General features: G+C 32.4%; 1 pseudogene; it reads right to left on the reverse strand.

Annotated features, from left to right (window-relative positions):
• Window positions 1-709: 709 nt before the first annotated feature.
• On the reverse strand, window positions 710-9,895 carry LOC110012419 (thaumatin-like protein 1 pseudogene; annotated as a pseudogene).
• Between the last annotated feature and the right edge of the window lie 13,235 nt (window positions 9,896-23,130).

Here is a 23,130-nt window from a genome sequence, read left to right on the forward strand (position 1 = left end):
CTAAAATAAAATAAAATTGCGACCACAATATTTGAATATTTTGATAATGGAACTCCTACGATTAGGACCCAAAATGCTGTTCACGACCCCGACCATCTATGGTGTAAAAATAATTGAAGTATTGTTAATTAAATAAACCCTGATACATTTTGTACATTTTCAATTATGTTGAATTAGTAAATTATTGGGTAAAAAAAATTTTTAGTCCCATAAAATAAGGATAGAACCTGTTTTTTACCACAATTATAAAAAATATCATTTTTAGTTTCATAAAATTTATAATTAGATATTTTTAGTCTCAAAAAATCTCGTGCATTGTAGTTTTGGGACTAAAAAGGCGTTATAATTTTGTGACTAAAAATGCCAAAATCATATTTTTTGTGACTAAAATAAATTTTAGTCTATTTTATGGGACTAAAAAAATATTTTGCTCTAAATTATTCGACCAGAATATGATCTGACCCCACTACATTACAGAAAATTTTTATGGCTCAAATTTGATTGAACCAAATCAATCATAAAGTAAGTGTATCACACTTACTGTGTAATAGATAATATTTCCTAAATTATACACCAATCGCATAATAAATATATTACACTTATCGTATTATTGGTTCAATTTGAAGGAATCAAATTGGAAGTAGAATTTCCCCTGCATTACTTAAAAATTCCACAAATTTCGTTGAATTCATTCATACTTCAATAAATGTTACCTCGCTGAAGGAGTCGGGCAGAAAATGACGACGTAGTCCGCGGACTCGTAGGTAAACGTGTTGGTGCCGTCATGTAAGCATAGTTGTAAGCGTGCGGGCACGCAGTCTTGAAGAACTCCGAGTATGCGCTCAGCTTGCAAATATCCGGTGTTGCGTACTTGCCGCTGCAACAATAATTGGGATCCCCGAACGCCTCGCAGGCGCTCCATGCATGGTCTTCCTCCTCCACCGCCCCGGCCATTAGTGCTAACGGCGTTCAACACCTGCAACTCCGACAGACATGAGGAGTTGAGGTCGATGATGCAACCCGTGTTCGAACAATTTCCGCCTGTCCCGCCCTGTGGGACCACCAGTTCCCAGTTCGGGCTGGGCTGGACAGGAGCGATTATATATATTTTTTGGAAAAATTACATTTAAATTCATCATTTCTCACATTTTTGGACTCCTAAGAGACCTAGTCTCATAGGTCCCGAATTTTTTGCTGCTAATTTTGATAGATTCGTTGGTAACTTGTGGCTGGTGTAGAGTCCCTGCATTTTCAGCAACCAAGCTATGCATCTATAGTTAGGCTCAAGCTTCTTTCATTCAACACACCAAATTCGAGAGCCTCTTCTCTACTTTCTTCCTCTGCTTTCACTCCTCTTCTAAGTGCTTTTTGTTCGTTGTTTCAAGTTTTCTTCCACGAGTGCGCGTGTAATAGAGTTATAGTTGTGTTAACCTTGGGGAGCGATCGATTTATACTATCTGCACCATGGTAGTACCCAAATTTCTCTTTCAAGGCAGTGGTTTTTCACGGCACAGTCTTTCATTTTTCAACAGTTGAAAGCAAAAATTTGTTATAATAGCTGTTCCAATTGCTAAAACACTGCCCGACCTCTCCAAGCTAGAGCCACTTGACGGGACCATCTATAAACAGGTCACAAAAATTATTCATATTTTTCGAACAATTGGACGTGGACTATGTGTTCTAGAATCCACCGAAAACTCCAGCAGAAATCTTCACTCTTCCCATTACTGCAGCAACGATCCCCACAGAAGGGAAGACCCAAAAATCTGAGAATGAGGCAAAAATATAATACGACAGAGACGATAAAACGGTGAGAGGTCACCTGCTTAATAATATGAATAATTTTCTGTTAGATTTATTTGTTAACTATAGGAGTGCCAAAGAAATCTAAACTACAATGGAGGCAAGATACGGAAGTGATGACGGTGGAAGGAAAAAGTATGTCGTTGGTAAATGGCTTCAATTTCAAATGGTCGATGAGAAGCCTATAATGGGCCACATCCATGAGTACGAGAACCTAGTGACTAAAGTATTAAGCGAGGGCATGACAATGTGTGAGATTTTACAAGCCAATGTACAACTTGAAAAATTCCCTCCTACTTGGAGTGAATATTGAAACCACTTGAAGCACAAGAAAAGGGATCTTACCCTCCAAGAATTAATCAGCCATATGAGAATGGACGAAGCAAATCGCCTAAAAGATAAGGAAGCTTCTCTCTCTTCTCTTTCAGTTAAAGCTAACCTTGTTGAGTCTGCTGGATCTGAAAATAGGTTTCACCAGAATAAAGGGAAATTTTTTCAAAAGAACAATCAACATAAGACGTTCAAGGGACCTAACAACAAGATCCAAAAGAATAAAAAATCATGCTACTGCTGCAGGAAATTAGAACACAAAGCGTATCAGTGCTACCAAAGAAAGGATCAATAGAAAGCAAACCAAAAACCAACCACTAAATCTACTCCACAAGTCAACCTAGCTGAAAATGACATGATCATCGCTTAGGTAGTTGTAGAAGCCAACCTAGTAGAGAACAAAGAAGACTGGGTACTAGACACTGGTGCATCCAGGCATTTCTGCTCCAACAAAGCCCTATTTCATGAACTTAGTGACGCAACAGACGGCGAGTGTGTCTTCATGGGAAACTCTGCAACTGCCGAATTCTTGGGTAAAGGAAAGATCTTTCTTAAACTTACTTCTGGCAAAACACTTGCTTTGAATGACGTATTATATGTGCCTTCTTTACGTAGAAATCTAGTTTTTGATAGTTTATTGAATAAAGCTGGCTTGAAAATTGTGTTAGAATTTGATAAGGTTATAATCACTAGGAATAATAACTTTGTAGGAAAAGGATACTTAGTGAACACCATTTCCACTGCTATTAATAAAATTTATTCAAGTTCTTCTTATTTGATGGAATCCATTTATATTTGGCATGGTAGATTATGACATGTGAATTATTCCTCTATTAAATGGTTGAAAACTATGAATCTTATAAATTTTTCTGACACAAATGGATGCTCTAAATGTGGAGTCTGTGTAGAGGCAAAATACGTAAAGAAACCTTTTAAACCCATCACATCTAGAAGTACTGAATTGCTAGAATTAATTCACTCAGATCTAGCTGCTTTCAAAAACACATTAAGCAAGGGTGGTAAAAAAATATTATATCTCCTTTGTTGATGATTTTTCTAGATACACTAGGATTTATCTATTAAAATCAAAAGATGAGGCTGCTGAAATATTTTTGAAATTTAAGGCTGAAGTTGAAAATCAATTAGATAAGAAGATTAAAAGACTTAGATCTGATAGAGGTGGAGAATACAATACTAAGCTCTTAAAAGAATTTTGTGAGATTAATGGAATAATCCATGAAATGTCTGCACCTTATACACCTCAACAAAATAGCATAGCCGAACGAAAAAATAGAACTCTAAAAGAAATGATGAATGCTATGCTTTTAAGCTCATGTATGCCTGATAATATGTGGGGGGAAGCAACTTTATCGCATGGTATATCCTTAATAGTGTCCCACATAAAAAATTGAATAAAATCCCTTATGAATTATGCAAAGGGTTTGTTCCTAACTTTGAACTTCTTAAGGTGTGGGGTTGTCTATCTAAAGTAGCATAGCCAAAATTTAAGAAAACAAACATAAGACCTAAAAACTTTTGACTGTGTGTTTATTGGATATGCCCAAAATAGTGCCGCATATAGATTCATGTGTTTAAATGATAACTCTCTTTGTGAATCAAGAGGTGCTGAATTTTTTGAACTAGTTTTTCCTTCGATTAAAACTACTAGAATGGACGCTACTCTTCAAGCAATAAACCTTTGTTAACTTCCTCTAATTCTGTAGTGAATGAACCTAGAAGAAGTAAAAGATAAAAAATTGAACGTAGTTTTCGACCAGACTTTCTAATTGCTTTCCTAACGAAATACCAAGGAAAGTTAAGTGAAGACTTTGTTTCAATGTTTCTAGTTGAAGATGATCCTAAGACATATACGGAAGCAAAAACCTCCATAGACTCTATTTTCTGGAAGGAAACCATTAGAAATGAACTGGACTCTATAATGTTAAATTATACTTGGGATTTAGTGGATTTGCCTATAGGAAGTAAGCCTATAAAATACAAATGAGTCTTCAAGAAAAAAATGAAATCAGATGGACCATAGACAAATTTATGGCACGATTAGTGGTTGTGGGTTATACATAAAAGAAAGGCATAGACTATTTTAACACATACTCACCTGTGATAAAGATTGAAAGCATTAGAACTCTAGTTGCACTATAAGCTATTCTTGGCTTAATAATCCATCAAATGAATGTAAAAACAACATTCCTAAATGGTGACTTGGAAGAAGAAATATATACGGAACAACCCGAGGGATTTATGGTACCTAGCCAAGAAAATAAAGTTTGTAAACTTAGAAAATCACTATATGGACTAAAACAAGCACCCAAACAATGGTATGAAAAGTTTGATCATATTTTAAAAACTAATGGATACAATGTATCAGATACATGTGTATACTCAAAATTGTTTGGGACAGAATGTGTTATTATATACCTATATGTCGATGATATGTTGATCTTTGGCAGCAACATAGAAATCATTGAGAAACCAAAAGATTCTTAGCAGCACAATTTGACATGAAAGATTTAGGAGAAGCTAATGTAATCTTATGCATTAAAATTGAAAAAATTGAAAATGGGTTCTCTCTTTATCAGTCACACTACATAAAGAAAATCTTGGACAAGTTCGGTGGTCAAGATGAGATACCAGTCAAAACACCTTATGACCCTAGTGTATGTTTCAAAAAGAATAAAGCTGGCAGTGTATCACAAGATGAGTATGCAAAAATCATAGGGAGCATTATGTTTCTCATGAACTACACTAGACCTGACATAGCTTACGCTGTGAGAGACTAAGTCGTATACCCATAATCCCAATAATGAATACTGAAAAGCACTACATCGCCTATTGAGATATCTAAAGGGGACTATAAACTTGAGTTGGCACATTAATAAATTTTACCGCAATGCTAGAAGGATTTTGTGATGCAAATTGGGTTACTGATAATGATGAAGTAAGCTCAACTAGTGGATTTATTTTTACTTTGTGTGGGGGAGCTATTTCCTGAAAATCTGCAAAAAAAAACTTGTATAGTTCGCTCTACTATGGAATCTGAATTTATAGCTCTTGAATTGGTAGGTCCAGAAGCAGAGTGCCTGAGAAACTTATTGGGAGATATGCCCTTAGAGGGGTCAACTGTGCCAGTGCCTCTGTACTATGACTCCCAAGCTGCTATTGGAATTGTCAAGAACTATGCTTATAATGGCAAAAGGAGATATATTTGGATCAGACATGAAGCAGTAAAAGAACTTCTAAAGAATGGGATAATCTCCTTAGATTATGTGAGGTCAGAGAGAAACTTGACAGATCCTCTCATGAAAGGACTTACTAGGAGAATTATTTTTGAGTCTTCGAGAGCAATGGGGCTAAAACCCGTTGATTGATGGAATATGGTAATGACCATAGAAATCCATAGCCCTGTGTTTGGGTGGTCCTAATAAGGACTTGACGGATAACCCTAACTTTGTTCAGGAAGATAGCCTCATAGCTCAGTTGTTGAGTAGTCTATAGACTTGATTAAGCTATTTGGATGAGTGTGGAGGTGGGTCGCCTTCTATGAAAGGAAAATGAAAGTTCTTTCTAGAACACTCATTAGTACCCAAGATATAAGCGCATGGCCATTAATAGCGCTTGGAACTTTATCGCGGAACAACGAACACTAAGGAATTCTTAGGTGATTGTGGGGGTCTCAATTTCAGCTATCGAACGTTCAAGAGTTATATCACTATCGTTAGCCAAATTGATTGTCTCCCTTCACTATGCATTAATTTAATCAAAAGATATTAATGCTTAAGTATATTTTTTTCTTTACTCAGAAATCATATTCTACTTCTACACTAGCCATTTGTGGGGGATTGTTGGGAATGACTAATGCACCTTTCCTTGTCCCACATAGAAAACATAAACAACTTTTCTCCTATATATATTAAACCATCTTGCTACCTTTGGAATGAGAAGTGTGGGTAGGTGGATTTTGGAAGAATCATCACAGGCGCCCGCCCGCCCGTCCTATCCCGGTCCGGGTGGGGCTGGGCACTCTCGATTATATATATTTTTTCAAAAAATTATATTTAAATCCTTCATTTTTCATATTTTTGGACTCCTAAGAGACCTAGTCTCATAGTTCCCGAATTTTTTGCTTCTAGTTTTGATAGATCTGTTGGTAACTTGTGGCTGGTGTAGAGTCCCTGCATTTCTAGCAGCCAAGCTATGCATCTATAAATATGCTCAAGCTTCTTTCATTTCAACATACCAAATTCGAGAGCCTCTTCTCTGCTCTCTTCCTCTGCTTTTCTCCTTCTCTTTTGAGTGTTGTTTTGTTCGTTGTTCCAAACTTTCTTCCATGAGTGCGCGTGTAAAGAGTTGTAGTTGTGTTAACCTTTTGGAGCAATCGGTTTATACTATTTGCACCATGGTAGTACCGAAATTTCGCTTTCAAGACAATGATTTTCCACGGCACAGTCTTTTATTTTCCAACACCAGCATGGGCAGATTATAGCTGTCCACGAGACTGATGTCATAGAAGTGGCTGGAGGTGCCGCCCCTTTGCCGCCGAACTCAAGGGCCCTGAAGCCGCAATCTCTGGTTACATAGGTGAATTTCCCTATGGTGGAGTCTTGGGAACAGAGGGTCCGGCCTCCCACATGCGGCCAGACCAGGAGGTGGGGACAAAAATCGAAAATGAATCGATGGGAATGAGGGCAAACCCTGTGGTGAAAGTTGCGGGGTGCCGGCGTTAGACAATATCCCCGGCCACACAGTGTAACTGCACCTGTTTACGAATGTAAATGTTGCTGAGAACACACTGCCTGCTGTATTGCGAACATATTTATTCTATAATTAATCACTTTTCTAAATTATACATCAATTAAACGATGAGTGTGTTGCATTTATAATCAAATAAGTTGTTATTTCTTAACATATTTTATTTTAAATATTTGTAAATATTTTTATAAATAATACACATTAGTTTAATTTTAAATAAAAATTTAACAGATAATCTTTTTATAATAAGATAAAATAATGTATTATTACTTAAACTTTTGAATAAAAAATATATATGACCATTCATACTAGTCGAATATTAATATAGATATATAATTAATCTTTGTTTTTGTTAATGCAATGACTATTTTTAGTCATATAATTTATAATGTCTTGAATTATATTTTTTATAAAATATAATATCAATACTAATTTTATTTTTATTTAACTATAATAATTTATTATTAAATGATAAAATAATTTTTTTAATATTAGCAAAATTAAATAGCAAAAGAATTCTTTAATTCTTACTATGTGTGTGTCTGTGAGCGAGAGAGAAAGAGAGAGAGGAGAGTGTGCGTATTATATCATAGGGGATCTTTTATTTTATGATATATTAATTTTATAAAATTTATAATAATATGTTACAAAAAATGTTAAAAAATCTAATTTTTTTTAAAGAGCTTATAAAATTCAAAACATTTTATTTTGAGATTTTATAAGTTTTTTAAAATAAATAGCGAAACAAATATTTAGAGCTTATAAACTCTGAGACATCTTATAAGCTTAGCAAAACATCCTCAAATTAGTCCCTTATATGACAAATACCGCTTAATAATCCCTCATCTTTTAAGTATACCTCATATAGTCCTTGACCATTAAGTTTTGACCGAACATAATCAAAGTGGTTGGAATATTCCACGAGGAGTAAAATAAAAACAATTTGCGTAATTTTGTAATTTATCAATAATTAAAAAATACCATGTAATCTAATAATATTATTTTTTATAACTAATACAAAGATATAAATATTAATAAATAACTACTAATTATTCAGAAAAATAAATAAATTAAATAAATGCAAGTTGAATATATGTTTTAATGTTTCAAATGCAAATTCGGGTCTTTATGTAAGTTATTCAACAATGAATTTATGATAAACGTGAAGAAATAGAAATGATCGAATATAACAAAAAGATAAACATATTATAATCAATTTGAAAAAGAAAATTCATTTTTATGTTGATTGAGATTCATACATATTCTTTTTTATGTATATTTTGCATTTTAAGACATAAAATATATTTATTATATATATATTCTTTCTTTTCTGAATATTTGGTTGTCATTTTAGTAACATCTCTATTTTTTATTATAAAAAATAACATTATTAAAATACACAATAGTTTTTAATAATCGACAAATTATTAAAGTACACGAGCTTTTTCAATTTTACTCTTCATTAGTAGAATATTTGATCCATTTTCATTAAATTACGTTGAAATTTAACAATGAAAAACCATAATAAGATCTATTTAAAAGATGAGAGACTATTACAGGTCATTTGACAAATGAGGGACGAAAAGTGAAAATAAGGGGCTCTTAATAGGGGTGGGCGTTTGGATCGCGACCCAATCCGAACGGGTTCGAGTAGATCGGGTCGGATAAATTTTATAATGTTTGCAATTTTACCCAAATCCAATTTTGAATAGATCGTGTCGGTTATTAGATAGAGATAAATACCCGATCGGGTTAATCGAGTACCCGATATCTAATTGAAAAATAAAAACATAAAATAGAAAATAGTTATTTGTTGTTACTAACAAAATAATAAAGTAAAAAAGAGAATGATAAATGAGTGGTTGATCTATTTATCAAGTTATTGATATTACGAATTGAATTATTTTGTTTATTAGTTTGAATTAATTGTGATGTTATATTATCTTTTAACTTAATAAATTGATATCTTGATTTATATTAAATTATTGAATAATATTTTAATAATAAAGTCACATTATGCGTACAAATTACAAGTCATAAGTATAAAATTTTCAAAAAAAATACATGCTTTTAAATATGTGTTCGATGATGCTTCTATTTTCTTCAAATATAAATTAACAAAAAAAAAAATGGGTATCCGATTTTGAGTACCCGACTTTAATAGGTACCCAATTTACCAGGATTGTGTCGGGTCATCAAATATACTACCCAACAAAGTCGGTGATATGGTCGAGGTTTTTTTGCTAAAGGATAAAATCGGGATTTTTACCACGACGCAATTGCACACCAAATAAATGTAATTTTCAAAAAGTGGGTGCAATTTTCAAGAGAATCAATGAATAGTCCTCCTCTATAAAAAAATAATATTTTGGTATTTATAATTGTATTAAAAATTATTTGATGTGGTGGGTTGTATATATTTAGTGTATGCCTCATACATATCAAATTACTGATTTACCCTTACAATTTAATATTTTTTATTAATGTACATCATACATCCCCCCACTCTCGGATGGAATATGCCTACCCAGTGTAATATTTTGTCCGAGAGTAAACACTCTTCTGAATTGAGTTAACACATGGGAGTGGATGGCAGTGCGAATGCTTGGCCTACAGTGTCTGGTGCCCGGCTTAAGGGGGGTGCACCTCGATTGTAGGGTGCACCAGCTGGTGCACTGCGTGCCCAGCTCGAGGCATGCACTCCAACTACCAGCCGGTGGGCTACAAATTGGGCTACGGCTTGGGCCGCCGCTCTAGTAGATGCATCATGTATCAGGGCGTGCAAAGCTTCTTGCGTCAGTTGGATCATCGGTTCTTGGGGTGGAGCTTCCGAGGGGAGTGCTCTCCCGGGAGGCGCGGGCGGAGATTGTCGACGTGGTGGAGGGATCTCCCCATTGATAGGTATTTGCTCATGCGTCAGGGGGGTTACCTCCTGGAGTGGTGTTTGTTCACGACGCGAGTCTTGTTCTGTCAAGGCTCGAGACCTGGTGTGCATACTCAGTATCGAGATAAATTTTCCCACAGACGGCGCCAATGATGTGGTCTAGGTTTTTCTGCTAAAGGATAAAATCGAGATTTTACCACGACGCAATTGCACACCAGATGAAATGCAATTTTCGAAAAGTGGGTGTTGTTTTCAAGAGAATCAATGAATAGTCCTCGTCCATAAAAAAAATAATATTTTGGTATTTAAAGTTGTCTTAGAAATTATATGATGTGGTGGGTTGTATATATTTAGTGTATGACTCATACATATCAAATTACTGATTTACCCTTAAAATTTAATATTTTTTATTAATGTATATCATACATTCCCCCACTCTCGGATGAAATATGCCAACCTAGTGTAATATTTTGTCCGAGAGTAAACAATCTTCTGAATTGAGTTAACACATGGGAGTGGATGGCAGTGCGAATGCTTGGCCAACAGTGTCTGGTGCCCGACTCAAGGGGGGTGCACCTCGATTGTAGGGTGCACCAGCTGGTGCACTGCGTGCCCAGCTCGAGGCATTCACTCCAGCTACCAGCCGGTGGGCTACAAATTGGGCTACGGCTTGGGCCGCTGCTTAAGTAGATGCATCGTGTATCAGGGCGAGCAAAGCTTCTTGCGTCAGTTGGATCATCGGTTCTTGGGGTGGAGCTTCCGGGGGGAGTGCTCTCCCGGGAGGCGCGGGCAAAGATTGTCGACGTGGTGGAGGGATCTCCCCATTGATAGGTATTTGCTCATGCGTCAGGGGGTTACCTTCTGGAGTGGTGTTTGTTCACGAGGCGAGTCTTGTTCCGCCAAGGCTCGAGAACTGGTGTGCATACTCAGTATCGAGATAAATTTTCCCACAGACGGCGCCAATGATGTGGTCGAGGTTTTTTTGCTAAAGGATAAAATTGAGATTTTTACCACGACGCAATTGCACACCAGATGAAATGCAATTTCCGAAAAATGGGTGCTGTTTTCAAGAGAATCAATGAATAGTCCTCTATAAAAAATTAATATTTTGGTATTTATAGTAGTATTAGAAATTATATGATGTGGTGGGTTGTATATATTTAGTGTATGACTCATACATATCAAATTACTGATTTACCCTTACAATTTAATATTTTTTATTAATGTACATCAGTCGGGTACCCAACCAGAAAAACCCGAAACACCTGACCCTCTTAGGGGTGGCACACGAGTCGAGTCGGCTCGCAAGCTTCGAGAGCCGGCTCGATTTGGAACTCGACTCAAGCTTGAATTTTTCGAACTCTAGTCAATCCAGCTCGAGTTCGAGCTTCTAACGAGTTTGAGCCCGAGCCCAAAATACCTTGTTCAGCTCGCGAGCTTTTCTCAAATTTTTTATTTTTATTTATATTTTTTATTTTTAGATTTTTATATATATTTAACCATATATTATAATTATTAAGTAATATCACATATTATAAATTTAGCTAATGATAAAATAAGCTATTTTATTTATATATCTAGTCTCTATACAAAAATAAGCTTAATCAACAAATTAGTAAATTCATAGTATATTTTGTTTTATATTAATTATTAATTTTTAAAATTATCTAATAGTTGAAGAAAATTAGGAATATATTTTTGTTAAAAATAATTTGGACTTGTCAATCTAACATAACTTCTAAAATAATTCTTTTTTGAATGATAAAATTAACAAAAAAAAAAAAGAAAAAAGCTTGAGCTCCAGCCAAAATATTTTGAGCCCGTTGAGTTGGAGCTTGGCTGAATTCGACTCGTTTACACCTCTAAACCCGCACCCACCTTCTCGTTTACACCTCTAAACCCGCACCCACAGCTAGCTATTAACGTACAATTGGACAAAAATGGAATGAAAAATATAAATAAGGGACTAATAAAAAGATTTTGCCTATTATAATTTATATATGTGGTCAAATACAATACACGTAGATATAACACCGAAATAAGATAGAAGTTCCAGTTGAGATGAAGCACAATATCTCTAATTAACTCACTTAACCTTAAACAACATATACGCAGGATTACCATTTACTACAGATAGAATTAACAAATTTTCAACATCTTTCTGCACTACTGTTCTCCCTCTAGAGTGGAACTTCTCTGGTGGAACTGAGGGATCTTCCTTCTCCCTGCAGTCTGTGGACTTTGACTCAAGCTGCTGCTCTAACAGCTGAAGAGAACCTAGCAAGTTCTGCGTCATCTCAGCATCCATCATCAGACTACAGTAGCAGTTGAAGACGTGTTTCTCAATTCTTATGTTTTTGTTAGGGAAAATTGCATAATACCCCCTATATTATGTTAAAATTGCACAAAATTTAGTGTTAAATAAATAGTCATAAAAAATTCCGTGAATTTTGAAATCCTGCAAAAAAAACCCTCTCCGCCCAAAACTGACGTAAGGTGCTGTATACGGGGTGGAAATGAGAGTAGGGGTCTTTTTTACCCTATTTTAGCTTTTTTCATAGTACAATGGTTTAAATACCCTTCTCCTCCACTACATATACAACTTGACATCCTCCCACAAATATACTACACAATAATAGGGTTTTAAGTAGGCAAATATCCAATTTGTCCCTTTTGTTTGAATATAAATAAAAATCACTTATAATATTATATATTATTAATTAAATTAAATTATTATTTAATTTAAATATATTTTTAGTATTTATTTATAAAATATACTAAATAAATATAAAAGTACTTAAAAATTATATCAATTTTTTTAACTTATATAAAATATTATATTAAAACTATTTATATATTTAAATCAAATATTTAATAAATTTTTATTATTTTTAAATATTATTAAATTAAATACTTTTAATAAATTATTATTTAATTTAAAATATATTTTAATGTTTATTTATAAAATACATTAAATAAATATAAAAATACTTCAAAATTATATCAATTTTTTTAACTTATACAAAATATTATATTTAAATTGTTAATATATATTTAAATTAAACATTTAATATTTTTTATTTTTTACTTAATTTTTGTTTATCTTTCTTCTTTCCGTCATTTTCTCATTCACCGATGAGTCGCCGACGGTGATGAAAATGGGCAAGCTTGGCCTCATTGGAATCGTCTGGACAAGAGGAGTAGAACGGTGATAGTCTCGGTCCGTGATTCGTTCATACGGCGGTGAATCAACGGCAAGAACTTCATAGTGGCGATTCGTCCATTCGTCCAATAATTTAGAATTTTTGGATCTCAGCAAAAACTTGATGAAAATGAGCAAGTTTGGTCCCATTCAAATCTTCAGGTCGAGGCGAGTCTAGTGGTGGTGGTTCGAAGTTGGAATTCATTTGAACGGCGACAAATTGAAGCCAAGAAGCTTTGACAATCATGCTCGGAGCCCACTCTCTCTGGTCAATAAAAATTCAAATTGATAGTATGGATGTTTGCCTTAGGGAGAAGATTCGAATGGTATAAGTCATGACAAGAAATTCTTTCAGACGGCGCCGGAATCTTAGAGAGAAGATTTAGGAGATACTATATACGTTGTATATAATGCCATATAAATATATATAAATAAAATATATATTTAAATTACTTAAGATCTGGATCGTTTATCTTTTACATTTAAATATCAATAGTTGTTATAAGAAGGGTATAACGGTCAATTCAGCAAAAATTTAACGTCGTTAGGGTTTACCTAATTGAATGGGAGAGTATGCAACATTTTAGAAAACACAGTGTGTTTTTTGCCTATTCTTTTAGCACAGAGAGTTTTTAGCTAAATTTTGAAAACATAGGTGGTGTTTTTATGCAATTTTTCCATTTTTGTTATAAGATGGTTAGCATTTTTATTAGTAGGCCTGATGATGTCATTGCTTTACTCTTTACACTTGGCAGCTGACATACCGAGTTAGGAATCTGTTAGTTTCTCAGTCAATTTCTTCTTCTTCTGCTTCTTCGTTTTTCTTCTGTACCTATTTAAATGAGTCTTCAACTCAACTCAATCAATGCAAGATACAAAATTTTACTCTCCAGATTATTAACATTATGCATCCAACCCTGCATACAGAATTCTCCATGAGTTCGCTCATTGATTCTAACATGGTATCAGAGCCATCGTATTGATGGTCTCAGCATATCAACATATCTTGATTTCCGCATTACATGTTCCCTAGTAACAACAAGATGGCGAGTCCCGCTTCTAAATGTAAACAAAGCCTACTCTATTGTTTTGAAACTGGAAAGGCAAAGGCAAGTCAATCTAGAATATGCACAAGTTGGTGATAATGCTGCAACGAAGGTGAGAACTTTGGAGCACAAAAGGAATACAAGAGACAAAAACTTCATATAATGGGAGCAACAGGTGGTGATTTAGTCTCTCATGTAATGGAGGCTTTGAAGATCCTGCAGAATAAAGTGGCACAGGATCCAGTACAAGTTCACTTTGCAAAAATGGATGAAATGTCAGGTATGGTATTGCAAAATAGTGATTTAAACAAATCGCATCCTAGGACTTGGATAGTAGACACTAGAGCCACAAGCCATATGTGTGGACATGTGATGTTCTATTCTCTTACCAAGCTAAACACTTTTGTTCCCATTACTTCCCATACAAACGTATAACACTTGCAACTCGGTATGGAAACATAAAGCTATCACCTAATCTAACAGTCAGAAATGTCCTTCTTATTCCCAGCTTCAAATACAACTTTCTTTTTGTGTCTCAATTGTGTCGAACATTACCTATCAGTTTCCTTTTTCTCACTTCTTTATACGCTTTGCAGGACCTGAAGGCTAAGTGTATTCTGGCAATAGGGAAACAGATAGGAATACTCTATTATTGGAATAGTAACTCGTTCATTTTAGATTTCGTCTCTGCTACTATTAAATGATTGCTTCAAAAATCAGGATGGCAGACACTTAGCTAATTTCCGTCTACATTTCCTTAGCTAATTTATTTTTAATTTAGCCACAGAAAATTTCGTCTCTGATGTTGTAAATAGGATTTTTTTTTATTTATGAAAATAGTAAAACACAATAATAAGAATTTTTTTATTTATGAAAATAATAATTAAGTTGAAAATTTTTATATGACATGATAATATATTTATATATTTGTATCATATAATGTATTATTTAATTTTAATTAATTACCATAAAACTAAAAGTAAATCTTTTATTAATTTTTTTTATTTTAATAAAAAACACTCGTTCCTCTTAATGTTATCTCTCACCAGCGACCACCCCTCTCTTCTTCTCCCTTGCCTTAACGTTTTCTCTCTTGTCAACTCATTCTTCCTCTCACCAGTGACCATTAGGGGTATTCATAATTCGATTAAACCTACCGAATAGAACCAAATCAAAAATTCTATTCGAATAAAAAATCAAACTGAAAAATTCGATTTAAGTTTCGTTCTTTTTGGAAAAAAATTAATTTTCAAATTGATTTTTTTTACAGACTTATTGAATCGAACTGAATCGAAAAATTGAATTTTTTTTATATATATGTATTTTAATTTTATTAATTATATGATACCATATAGCCATGACCGAAGGTCATGGAAGATCAAAAAACTCAAAAGAAAATTTAAATCCGACCATAAGGCGATATGAAAAATCAGCCATGTCGATGGAATGCATAAGAATAAATAAAAATAAATCCGATTATGTAGGCGGTAGAGAAAACCGACCATGCAGACGGAATGCAGCAAAACAATATTTTTTATTATGACAAATATAAAGAGAATCGAATAACATAAGAGAAGACTAAATTGGAAACCTTTTATATCGATTTAAACTAATAGGTATGAATTTTGGTCAAAAGATACCATACTAAAACCCAAAAATGATGCCAAAGAACGGCAAAACCAGCCAGTGATGGCAAGACCGATTTTGTTCATACCCATAATTTAAATCAACGACCCAGAGTGTCTTTTCCTTATGTTTTTTTAATTTGTCCTTATTTTCATCAGTAATGAAAAATACTTTTTCTTTTACATTTATATAGCCATGCTATCTCCATTGTAGTTGAATAATTCAGCAGCAATAATTTGGCCTTGCATTAGGCTAATCATGACAAAAGCAAGAATGAAGGTAACAAGTGCAGAAAGAAAAATAAGGGAACTTACAAGTAGTCTGTATCCCTTCTTATGCCAAATCAAACTTTTTATATAACTAAAGAAACAAATTACAAGTGCCTCTGCTTTAACACATAAAGATTGCTAAGGGCCTGCGAATAAAAGGGGGAGGGGTTATAGTTATAACCAAATGGTCTGGACTTGAAACGATTTTTTCACGTCCGCATGGCTTTCATCTGCCAAGTGTCACTTCATTGTTGACACGTGTGATTTGGTCAAATCTCTTGACTTCCTTTGCTGTCACTTTATTTTTTCATCAGTTTGGAGAAGCTGCTTTTATCTGATTCCGATCCTAATTGCTTACGGTATTCTTTATCTTCAGAGGATTCTGAAATTTCCATCTTTGATTTTCCCTTCAAGGTTTCTTGGATTCCTTTGAATAAATTATCAAGAAATACCTCTTGAAAGAATTCCTCCAATGGATTCTGAGATTCTCCAGCGAGACAAGAAAATTTATTTTCTCCATTTTTGCTTGAAGTTTCCATAGGAGAGGTAATTCCCGAAAGATTCTTTTTGAGATCATTTTGCATTTGCTTGAGGTATTTCTCAATCATTTGATATTTCATGATCACTCATTTCTTATTCAGGATCCTCTGGAAAATATCTTCAAAAGAATTCGGTGCCTGATTCTCTTCTTTCTCTGCAAGAATTTTATATTCTTGTAATTTTTCTTCCATCTCATTAAAGATTTCTTGACCATAGTATTTCTTGGTCTCGGGATCAATTTGCATCAACCTGTTCCAAAATTTTGAACAATATCTTCTTTTAATGTATGGGAGTTTTTGTAGGGTAATTCCTACTTTTGGTAGCCATTTTCAGATCCATGGAGTAGAGAATTTCATAAAGAAATAAAGAGAAGCCATTCTTTCAATCCATGTTCTCGATTTTTTCAGCTTAGATTATTTTTGGCGAATAATTTAGCCATTCCGTATAGTATTCCTAGAAATTTCAGGAAGAATAGATATCGATGGACCAATACTTATCCACCACTGAAATACGCAATTTGGTATTTCTTGCTAGAAGACCAGTGGACAAATTTTAAAAAATCGTGTATGCTTTATCTTATAATTTTCATAAAGAAAAGCTTTATTAAATGCTTCAACATAGTCTCAATAATTGAATTTTATCGTATTTTTGGATTCTGGGTGAAAATATTCTTTTTCTCCTAATGGATTAATCCCCCTTTCTACAGCAGTGCTGAATTTTTTGATTACTGCTTTGAATAATTAAACTGCTTCCCATTACTGGAGAATCTGTGATTAATTTCAACACTCTGGGTTGCCTAAAGGATACATTCATAATTTGCCCTAGGTTTGTGTGACCCTGTGGTAAAAGATGCAACATTAAGGTACCTTTTTATTAAATACCATGGATCATTTTCCCATCTTAAATCATCATTTTCAAGAAGTATAATTACCTCATGATGTTCATTGCACTTATAATTAATTAATTCATCTTCATCCTCTTGCAATATTTTTGCGTAAGATGCTGAGGATGATGATTCATCAGTTGTTAATTTTTTGTGTTCCTTCTTTAATTCAAGGAACTGTTTGAAGAGTTCATTTTCTTATTCAGGGATGTTATTATATTTTTCAATTTTGGAAATATTTTCCCTCAGTCTAACAATATCGCCTGCTAGAAATCTACCTCATCTTTGATTAGAGAAGGAATTCCTTCATCTTTCCCATTGGGGGAGCATTCCTAAAAAATAAAGATAATTAATTAGCTAGCATAATAACCAACAATTTGCTGATGGTATAGCAAATTTGCTATCTAAAGTTGTTTAATACGATTTTCTGCAGTGACGTCTGCATCTGGATATTGTATGAGAATGCCAGAAATAATCTCCTTGAGTTTGTCAATTCGCTTCCTGATTATTTTTTGCTTCTTTTCAATCTTGTCTTATATTCAATTGGTTCATCCCAATATTTGAATTGATAAATAGGCCAATGTATTCCATTCATAAAAAATCTTTCCCCTATGACTAATTCTTCCATCCAAAGATTTGGAATTTTAGAGGAAATATTCATCCCTCTAAATATTTCATTTCCAAATTCATCAGGATTTATTTCTATCAATACATTCTCTTGATAGGAAATTAGAGAGATTATTTATCTCTCCTTTAATATGCTCAATAGAAAAATTAAATGGGGCAAGATGTGCTTCCCCTCTAGCAAATATTTGTCTAGAAATATCATGTTTAAAATCTTTATTAAACATATTAGCAGCAGAACAATCTGTCCTATTGGTAAATTCTTGATTAAGTAAATCATCTTGAAATTTCAACACACATTTAACAATGGAAGAACTTCTTTAGCAACTGTAGCATAATTTCTTTGGGCTGTTTTTCATTTTTCCAAATGGAATCTAACGAAGTATTCTTGCTTATTTTCATCAATTTGTTTTAGTATTCCTCCAAATCTAATATCAGAGGCATCTGTTTCTATTCTCTTCCAATTTGAATTAGCAACAGTTAGACATGGTAATAATTTTACCTCCTGTTTAATTAATTTAAGTGGTTTTGTATGTTCATTAGTCCATTCTGATGGATTCTTTTTAAGTCTGTCATATAGTATTGCTGTGTCTTGAGCAAGATTCTTATAGTATGGGGCTATATAATTTAAACTGACTAAAAATCTCTGTAATTGAGTTTTATCAATGATTGTATCAGGAAATTTATCTGCAAATTTAATACTCTTATTGATGGGTATAATATCCCTTTTCTCAATATGATGTCCCAAAAATCTAAAAAGATACTCATTTTTAATTTTGATAAAACCAAACCATTTTGAATAACTAAGTTTTTAAACATTTCTAAATGCTTAAAATGGTCTTCTATACTGTTTGAGAAGACTAAGTTATCATCAATATAAACGATAATAAAAAATTAGAGAATTGATTAAAAATATCATTCATAATATTTTGAAATTCTGAAGGTGCATTTTTTAATCCGAATGGCATAACATTCCACTCATAATGTCCAAATGGGACTATGAATGCCGTTTTGTACCTATCTGATTTATTTATTTAAATTTGTCAATATCCTGATTTTAAATCAAATTTTGAGAAAATTATTACCTTATGTAATATTTCTAATAGATTCTTTTTATTAGGGATCGAATATCTTATCCATTTTAAGATTTTATTAAGAAATTTATAATTTATCACAAGCTTGGGTTTTCCTCTTTCCTTTTCTGCATGCTTATTAACATAAAAAGCAATACCTAATTAGGCTTTTCTCAATTAGGAATTTAATCTCATCTTTACATAATTCTCAATATTCAGTATTCATTTGGCAAGGTCTTGCCTTAGTAGGGATATTTACTTATGAAAATTCACTTTCATAGGGAAGGCTAACAATATATTTTTTCCTATGCCAAAATGCATTGGAATGTTCATCACATATTTCTAGTTCAAATTTATTTTGAATCATTTTAATCTTTCCTTGTAATTTAGGATTTTTAAGTAGTTCATTTATTTGTAATGAATTTATTTCTTTCTTAATAAAGCATATTTGGTTGGTCTTAGATATTATTAAATCTTTTATTTTATTTATAACTCTGTCTATTGGTTGGGTGATGAATTCAAATTTTATTATTTCATTATTAAAGGTTCCTATTATACTTTTTTCATTAATATCTTTTATCGAAAAAATCTTTTTAAGGAAAGGTGTTCCAAGAATAATTTCATTTGTTAAATCTTTTATTAACAGGAAGCTTGTCGGAATAAGTTTTTATTATTATATATGTAAGCTTTTGAAATTATATTCAGTTTTTGGCCGTTGACAGATGATAAAGAGTGGGTCGTTCTTTCAAAATACCTAGTTGGTATAAGACCTTCTTTAACACAATTAATATCTGCTCCATTGTCAATAAGAGCAGTAAATATTTTTCTAAAAAAATTGTTATTTATTCAAAGATCAATTTTAGCATTTTATTTTAAACTAGTGACTATCTCCAAAGTGGATAGAAAATCCTCCTCATATTTTTCTTCTCCCATTTCATTATTCTTGCTAATTTCAAGCATTTCAACTCTATTAGTAAGAGACTGATTGTATTTTCTAATATTTTATATCACTTCTTTTAATTTTTCTACTTCTAGTTTTAGGTATTCTAGAGTAGAGGGATTATCTCTAATAGTATGCTTTTCATTAAGCAATTTCTTGACTTCAGTTATTGTATATGGTTCAAAGGGTTCATTAATAGTTAAATCATAAAATTGGGTTAGACTCAGATGTGGAGGCTTTATTATTATTTTCAATTTTACTCAGAATGATATCCCTAACTTCAGGATCTTTTATTTCTCTAAGTAATTTGATAATATAATTATCAGTGAGAACATTTATTTTTCCCATTTCTTTAAATTTTGTCATTAATTCATAAAATTCTTGATGTGAATTTTCCTCCAGCCTACATGAACAAGAAGGTTCTTCTTCTTCAGATTCAGAAGTGGTTGATGAGTATTCAAAATTTTGTTCAATATTTTTAAGTTCACTTTGGTCTTCAGATTCTTCTGATTTAGAGATTTCTTCTTTTTCAGAAAATATTACATTTAGTATTTCTTTATTTTCTTTTTCAATCTTCTAGCTTTTTTATTTCTGCATCTATTTGCAAGATGATATAACATCTTCTTATTTTCTTTGTGGTAATATTTTTAGCTTTCCATTCATTTTTTCTAGCTAAGTCTTTTTCTTTCTTTATTTCTTTTCTAAATTTTCTCTTTTTATACCTCTTTTCCTTAAATCCCGAAGTTCTATTCCTAGAGATTTTTTATCTATCGGATGATTTCATTTCCATCCCAAACTGAGTACAAAATTGTCCTAATTGATTTTTCTATGTTAAATTTTATCTTTTAATTTGTCTATTTAGTCTAATTTCATTGCATAAATTCAATCCTTCCTGGATGTAGGTTTCAATTAACTTCCCATAAGTATATTGACTATAATTAATGTGCAAGTCTCCTTTTCTCAGGACATTTCTAACACTTTCTGCAAAAAGGTAAGGGAGGCCATCTATGAAGTTAGACTTCCAATGAGCATCATTTGACTCTGGGAGTTCCATAACTCCACTAAGGAATAAGTCTTTATACTATCTAAATAAAGTTATCGTCTTAGATTTTAGATTTTGTAATAGTGTTCGAATATTTTCACTATTATCTGACCATCTACCTGTAAAATGTTCAACAATGTTTATAGCTAATGTATAAACAACTTTCCCTTCTCAGATATTAGTTTCAATTGTTACTGTATTTAATATTTCATCTTTATCTGCTTGGCTGAGATAATTATCCCACCATCCTTTTAATTAGCCAGTGAATCCTACTATGATTATTTTAGCAATAGGTTTATCGGAATTATTATTTTCTTTACAGATAGTACTATACATCATCATTCTATATATAGTATTATAAATTTGTCTTTCTGTAAACCCATCAATGTTCCATTCATAAATTTATTTTTATTATAACTATTTTGGTCAATTATCTCTTGTTCTTCATAAAGAACATCTTAGGTTGTTGGTTTAGGATAATAGAATTTTGTTTGCATTGGCTTCCTAGCGAAGTTTTCTAATTTGTTAATTTCCTCTATGAATTCATCTTTATAATCCTGAGGATCTACGTCATTATTTAGAGTATTTAATTTTAGAGTTTTAAATTTTATTTGTGTTGTTGTAACTATTAAAGTATCATATTCGATTAATTTCGAAAATGCTTTAAAATTAATTTTTATTTCATTGGAATTCATTTTGAAAGGCTGTTGAGGGGGAAAAACGTTATTTAGGATTTTTCTATTCTCTATAAAATATTTTCTCTCTTATACATTTAAATATTTTTTTGAATATTTGGTTATAAAGCAAGGAACAAAGGTAACTTTCTTATTCCATATGGCTAATTCCTTATAGAATTGATTTGAAATTTTATTTTGTTTCTCAAGTGCGAAATTTTTAAAAAACCATTTCCTAAACGGTTCCCATCTTTTTTCGAAAATACTCCCTTAATTTCTTTCCTAGCCAGGGATCCAGGACTAAAATCAAATATGTTTGTATAATTTTCAAATAGAATTTCTATTTCATAGGCAATTATATCAGGTGTATTCATTTATAAACAAAAATCTGTTTTTTAAGTTAATTCTTCATTTAGTTTAGGATTCTAATAGATACCTTTAACCATATTATTTGGTTGTATTCTTATTTCTTCGATCTTATCATAATTTGAGTTATTTAAATTAATTTTCTTCTCTAATTTGGGATGTGGATGCTCTGGATGGGGTTATTACCTTTATTGGTGATATATAAGACATATTAGAATATCTTGAAGAATTGCTTCTTAAATATTTTGATTGATTAACAAAGTCTATTATGACATTTCCTTCTGGATTTTGTAGAATATTTGTAAACATACTCTCAGTATTACTTCTAATGGGGACTTTCTTTTCAAATTACCCAATATTCTGGAAACTCTACTTCGTTCCATTTTATTTGTCTCATAGTATTAATCCTTGAATTTTGTAAGTTTGTTTCAAAGAATAATGTTTGTTCAAGAGATTTATTATTTTGTGTCCTACAATTAGGATTAAGTGTCTGGAGAAGTTTATAGTATATTCTATAACATATATATATTAATTCTGACCCAGGTGCATAATTATATCCATGGATTTTAACATTTAATATTAATGCATTGAGTATATTCACATCAGACATTGATAATTGTAGATTTCGGTAAACATTAAAAAATACTGGTCCATGAGCCAGTCTAAATTGTATTATTCTTATTAGAGATTTCTTCGAGTCTAAATTCCTGGCTCTCTTAGGGCAGCTAAAAAGCTTTCTGATAAACCTTCTAATGTTAGAGGCTTAAAGGCTATTTGAACAAAATCTATATGTAGAAATTTATGTTCTTCTTGATAATACCTTATATCCATGGCATCCAAAAGTTTTATTACTTTTTCTTTATTATCAAGAGCAATAGATTCTTCAGTAGTTTTTATCACCTGCTTAGTTTTCCAAAAATCAAATCTTCCAAAATTGTAAATTAATCTAGGATTTACTTTAGGGTGTCCATTTATTTAGTTGATCTAAATTTTTTGGGATTTCATACTCCTCTTTCTTTTCATTCTTTACTTGACTACTATTATTATTAAATAAATACTAT

This window comes from Sesamum indicum, linkage group LG8, assembly GCF_026168435.1.
Source record: "Sesamum indicum cultivar Baizhima isolate 11 linkage group LG8, ASM2616843v1, whole genome shotgun sequence".
Lineage (NCBI taxonomy): Eukaryota > Viridiplantae > Streptophyta > Magnoliopsida > Lamiales > Pedaliaceae > Sesamum > Sesamum indicum.